Raw genomic sequence first — 5,715 nt, forward strand, 5'->3', positions numbered from 1 at the left:
GGATGTAGACTTAAATGCAAGTAGTCAGGTGTAAGGAGGCAGAGAACACACGGTCTACCTGAGAACATAGAGGGGGCATGATGGATTTCAACTAGAGCAATCAGAAAAGGCAACCTGGATTAACAGGATTTTGTAGGCAAGGGAGGGGGGCACATTCCAGGTCAAGGGAACAGCACGAATAGGGACTATGAAGCACAAAAGGCATAGGGTTTGGAGAATATCAGTGATTGAAGCATTGGTCGTAGGAGGAGCTCAATGAGAGATGAAGCTGAAACCAGGTCATAGAAAACCTTAAATGTCATATTAAAGGACATGGTCTGTGTCCTTTGACAAATAAGCAGACATTCTTGGTTGAGTATTTATTCTCTGAAGACTTTCACCTACTTCTCTCTTGAACTTAGGACTAGCAAATCCAGCTGCATGGGCTTGGCACATCACTACTTGTAATTCCCATACACATCTCCGGCCTAATATGTACAAACCAAACTCTTGATCTTTTCCCCACATCCATTCTTCCTGTGGTCTTCCCCATCTTCCTCCTGCTAGACCCAAAAACCTAGGTTTTACGCCTTTGTTTCTCTCACATCCCACAGCCAACCCATCAGCAAATTCTAATAGTTTGACCCTGAAAATCTATCCAGAATTCTACCACTTCCCACCACCATCTCCACAGCTACCACCTTGGTCCTATCACCATGATTTCTTACCTGGATGGTGGCTAGAGTATCCTGTCTCCGACCCGGAGTCTAGTCTCCCCCCAGCAACCAGAGTAATACTTAGAAAATGTAGGTCAGGTCATGTGTGTCACTCCCCTGCTCAAAACCCATCAGGAGTTTCCCTCTCATTTGGAGTAGAAGTCAAAGACATCCTATATGACCTGCCCTTGCCGCCTTCTCTGAGCTCTTCTCCTACTGCCCTCTCCCCTTGCTTCACCCCTAGTGTGCTGGCTTCTCCACTGTTACAAACCAAACACACTCTACCCTAGCACCCTTACACTTGTCTGGATCTTGAGATGGGAGACTACTCTAAATTATCCAGGTGAGCCCAATGCAATCAGAGACTCCTTACAAGGAGGAGACACACAGAGAAAGAGACCTGCTAGAGAAGAGGGGAAGGACACGTAATAATGGAAGTGAGGCTGGAGTGATGTGGCCACAAGCCAAGGAATGCAGGCAGCCCCCAGAAGCTGAAAGAAGCCAGGCACAGAGCCTCCCTAGAGCCTCTAGAAGGAACCAGCCCTGATAACAACATGATTTTAGCCCCCTAAGACTCACCAGGCTGCTGGCTTCCAGAACTGTAAATCAATCTGTTGCTGGTTTGAGCCACCAAGTTTGTGGTCATTTCTTACAGCACCAAGAGGAAACTCATATAACCAGGGAACCACAAATGTCTGTCACAAGTAGAAAGGACACTGGACAGGGATTATTGGATCTCCTTTTACACTTAAAATTCTAAGAAACTAAAGGGGTTTAAAAAAAAAAACAAAATCATTGTAGCCTCTCCTGCTTCTGGCTTCTTCCGTGACAAGATGGTGGAGGCAGAGGCCAGCTTCGCGCCTGTCCCTGTTGACTCAGCTGGCCCTCTTTTGTAGCAGGAGCTGTAGCAAACACAATTTCCAGACCTGACATAGAGAAATCGTCTTATTTTCTAAGAGCATTAGCTTGCCTAGCTTTTTCTCTCTTTCATTTTTCCCTGATGGGAGGAGGAGTAAGAGAAGACTTCATGCCCCGAAGTAGAAATAATTACCTTCAGGACTGCAAGACCGCATTCCCACTGCTTTTGCCATTCTGATCAAAGTCAGTCATGAATTAAGCACAAACTGTAGCCTTCTATTCACTATTTCTTTAAATAATCTTTCTGCCTCTCCCCTTTGAGGAAAAAAATTTAAAAACTGAAGACTAGCATTAACCATAATGATAATGTTTCACATTTATATTCTCAAAGAGCATTAGCGTCATTAGGCCGTTAATGCATATGACACTTCTCTCGGCAAGGCAGGTCAGTCCTGTCATTCCCTTTTAGCGACAGGGATCTGGGGTCTGTGAGACTCAGCCCTCACTCACCCAGTGTCATCCATCAGTCACAGAGCAAGGGCTGGAAACCAGGTCAACAGAAACTCACATCTCCCTGTCATGTGGAGAACCATGAGTGGCCAACAGCCTCCAGAAGAGATCGTGTTTTCAAAAAAGAAAAAAAATTGTCTCGATTAATAACAGGACTCGAGTCATGTGTTCCTTCTTAAGGAGAGACAAGAATGAAAAACACAGAACAGACGACAGTATAAAAACCCAGGGCCAGGATGTGCCGCGTAGACGCTAAGAGCTGTGGGAATTCAGAGAAAGGGGACGTTGACAGTGAAGGTGTGTCTATGCATAGCCTTCTTTTCCCATGGTTCGCACCAACTAGAATCCTCATAGCTCAGAGAGGAGCTCTGCATTGGCACAGTGCGGGCACAGATACGGCCCACCGAAAGACAAAGCAGCAGCCACATCTGAAAAGAATGCATTAGACATCAGTATACCGGCCTGTTCGCTTCTCCGTTACAGTGACTGACCCGGATTTAAGAAACCTCCTGTAGCTTAGTGATGGCATTACTACAAGGCTCATGTGACCCAGCCTGGATCCCTGTTCCAAAGAGACAAGACAGAGAGGTACTCTAGGACTTGACTTGTCTTACCATTTGCTGAAATGAACTAATATGTTAGTCTCACTCAAGGCCGCTAGGTGTTTTCAGTGAATTTTTTTTCAAAGGGACAGAGAGGAGTTCAACCAATGGCTCCAGACTTCGGGATTTCACAGAACAATTAAACTTCCCCTCCCCCCAACCAAAAAAAAAAAATAAAAGTGAGGGACTCGGGAACTTTTTGGGCAAGTAAAGGCATTCTTTTAAGTGCTATTGTCTATTACCATAATTTTATAAAAGAAATGGCATTTCAATGTCAAGTAATGTACAAGAACATAATCTCAGGAATCTAACAGAAAGTTCACGTAGCTCTGTGAAAACACACTCCATTGTGCCTGTTTTTCTCCTTACATCGGAGGCTGGAGAAAACTTTGCCGTGTTCTGGCCACAGCTGCAGACCCGTGTTTGGGAATCTTGGCGTTAAACGCCCCTTCTCTCTCTGGCAGCTCGTAGAAATCTCATTTGCCACTTTGCCATTTGTGTACAAATTCGAGGAAAGCTGTGCCATCTCCCTATGCTGCTTCGTGAAGCCACAGTGACAGGTAGACTGTGCCTGCAGAGAGTGGTCATGGAGGGGACGCTTCTTTTTTCCTTTCCTTTTCTTTTCTGAAGTACAGTTGGGGAACAAACACTTTCATCCATCTACCAAGACACTCGTTCATTCCTCCATTCAACATTTACGGAGCACCTCCTAGGTGCCAGGGTCTGTTTTAGGAAATGGGGAAGCAAAGAAGAGTTTTGGAGACCTCCTGATACAGCCATCACGGAACAAGGGAGACCAAGTTGCATAAGGCAGCCCCACGGCCCGTCGACGCGCCAGCATCTCTCCAAGCAGAGTCAGAGCTGAGGGGGCTGCGGGAACAGGGAAGGAGGGGCTGTGTGCACGTGCAGCACCCACCAAAATTCCATTTCCATTGTGCACGCCCTGGTAACGACGCTGACAGCAGGCATATCTTCAGATAAGGCAGACAATGATACATCCCACTGTTCTAATTCTGGAACTGCTATGCCACCTCATTAATATGTGAAAATGTGTTAAAAAGCTGCTGATAAACAGCTGCACAGAGGCAGAAATAGTGGCTCCCATCACATTTGCAAGCTTTATTGGCTCTCAAACATGGCATGAGAAACGAAGCTTTGCCTGCATGTATAAACTGGGTAATTTGCTGTAATACTCCACTTTATTGGTAGACATTTGCCATCTCATGTCTCCCCAACCACAGTTTCAGGACACTTCTGATTTACAAGGCTCTGTTAACGGCCTCTTTCTTAGAAAGAACTGTCGTATCGACTGGCATAGTTGTTTTAAAATTCCAATTTATCAATAAAACGGAAGATTGACTAGCTTCCATGCATTGCACAATTTCTAATAACGGAATTTCTGTTCACTCAGAGAGCATTTGATTAAGGAGTTAGATGCACGTTATATATAAATCAGCGCGGGCCCCGAGTCAACTGAGGCCACGAAAAGTGCATTTCTCAGGCAGGAGGAGTAAAATTTTATCCCAACCCAGGATCGGACCAGGAGTTAGCAAAGAGGCTTATCTGAAATGTTAAAGGCAAAGCAGACTTTCATTTCTCACGACACTGCTTGCTCCCCAAGGCCGGGGCACAAGCCCCAATTTACCTTACCTTGGGGATGGCTCTGCTCCGTATTTCTCTAGCTACACTTCCCGCTGGATGAAAAGTCTCAAGTGAAGCTCAATTCCAATTACCTCCTTTCTCCCTCCGTGTCTCCCCTTTCACATGACAGATTGATGGCCTCCTCAGGTGCCTCCCGACTGCACCCGGAACAGGGGACAGCAACACCAAGCTCGCTGAATTGATTTCCACCGTGTCCCTATTTAGACCAGCCTGGTGCAGGTGATTTTCATCACTGACCTCCCTTCAGTCTCCCCCACCCCGCAGAGGAATTACAGGCTGTTGGAGGACCTTCTCTTCTGGATAAATATTAAACAGCCAGCTGGCAGCTGCTCTTTTCCTTCTGGGTTAGGGATTATGTATTTGTGTAATTTTTATATTGTGTTTGTTTTCTTGGCAAATGGCTTACTTCTCATTATTGGGTGGCATGGTGGGGAGAGGGAGGTTGTAACTCTAGGGGCATGTTCTGCTTGATAAAAGGCAGATAATAAAAAGGTGGCTTTTTTTTTAATACACAGAGTGCAAAAGTATATAATTTAACTAAACGCGAAGAGCCTTGGATCCTACAATTATCCAAGCAATATCCAAGCAGTGCTTAGAGCAGGATAACTCAGAAATGGGATTTTCTTTTTAGAAGAATTTCGATGATTCTGTTGGCACATACATCTCCTTTCACCTAGCTCTCCTGGACCCTGTCCACACCCCCACCCCCTGTAAGAGCACAAAAACAGGGTCTGGGTCAGTGGGTCCCACGTCTAGAAAATGTGAATGTTTCCTGGCAGTGCCAAGAGTAGGGGACCTTAGAATTGCAGATGCAGAAGGATTAAGTTAAAGCCCTTGGTTTAAAATCTGACCTAATTAAGACACTACTGGGGCAAAGCATTCCAACAGCAATTACACAGGTTGTAAAGGGGTGAAGTACATTTTAAAACCAAGAAATGTTTCTGCCAAAATTATGCACCCCTGAGGGTCAAATGAGGAGTTGTAAAGCAGGACATCACTTGCCTTGACCTCAAGCAGGGGCACCTTTCTTCCATCAGCTGCCATAAAGGCTGCCTGCCTGGGGGTCTCTGCAAGGGGCGCTGGCCTCCCTCTTCCAAACATCTATCATCTCTCCTATGGACAGCTTCTCCAAAGCCGCAATGTCTTCTCATTTGTTTTTTGGGGTTTGTTTGGTTTTTTTGGTTTGGTTTTGTTTTTGTTTTTGTTTTTTTACATTTACTACATACCAGGACCTATCTTAGCTTCTAAAGATGCAGAGAGGGATCAAATTCTAATAAGATGACCCCACACAGCAGCCTCTAGGCCAGAAGTCATTTGGGGGAATTTTCTTACAGTTTTGAGGTTCTCATGATAGGAAATTATTCATTCAGGTCTATTTTGAATTTTGA

General features: G+C 45.3%; 1 long non-coding RNA gene across 1 annotated transcript in view; it reads right to left on the reverse strand.

Moving 5' to 3' along the window:
* Positions 1–4,439, reverse strand: part of LOC117803516 — a 10,391-nt gene extending 5,952 nt beyond the window's left edge. Inside the window, exon 1 of the long non-coding RNA XR_004627493.1 lies at positions 4,316–4,439. This is a non-coding gene — a long non-coding RNA (uncharacterized LOC117803516). The remainder of the gene's footprint in view (positions 1–4,315) is intronic.
* Positions 4,440–5,715: the final 1,276 nt, after the last annotated feature.

Source organism: Ailuropoda melanoleuca, chromosome 8, assembly GCF_002007445.2.
Source record: "Ailuropoda melanoleuca isolate Jingjing chromosome 8, ASM200744v2, whole genome shotgun sequence".
NCBI classification, from domain to species: Eukaryota; Metazoa; Chordata; class Mammalia; order Carnivora; family Ursidae; genus Ailuropoda; species Ailuropoda melanoleuca.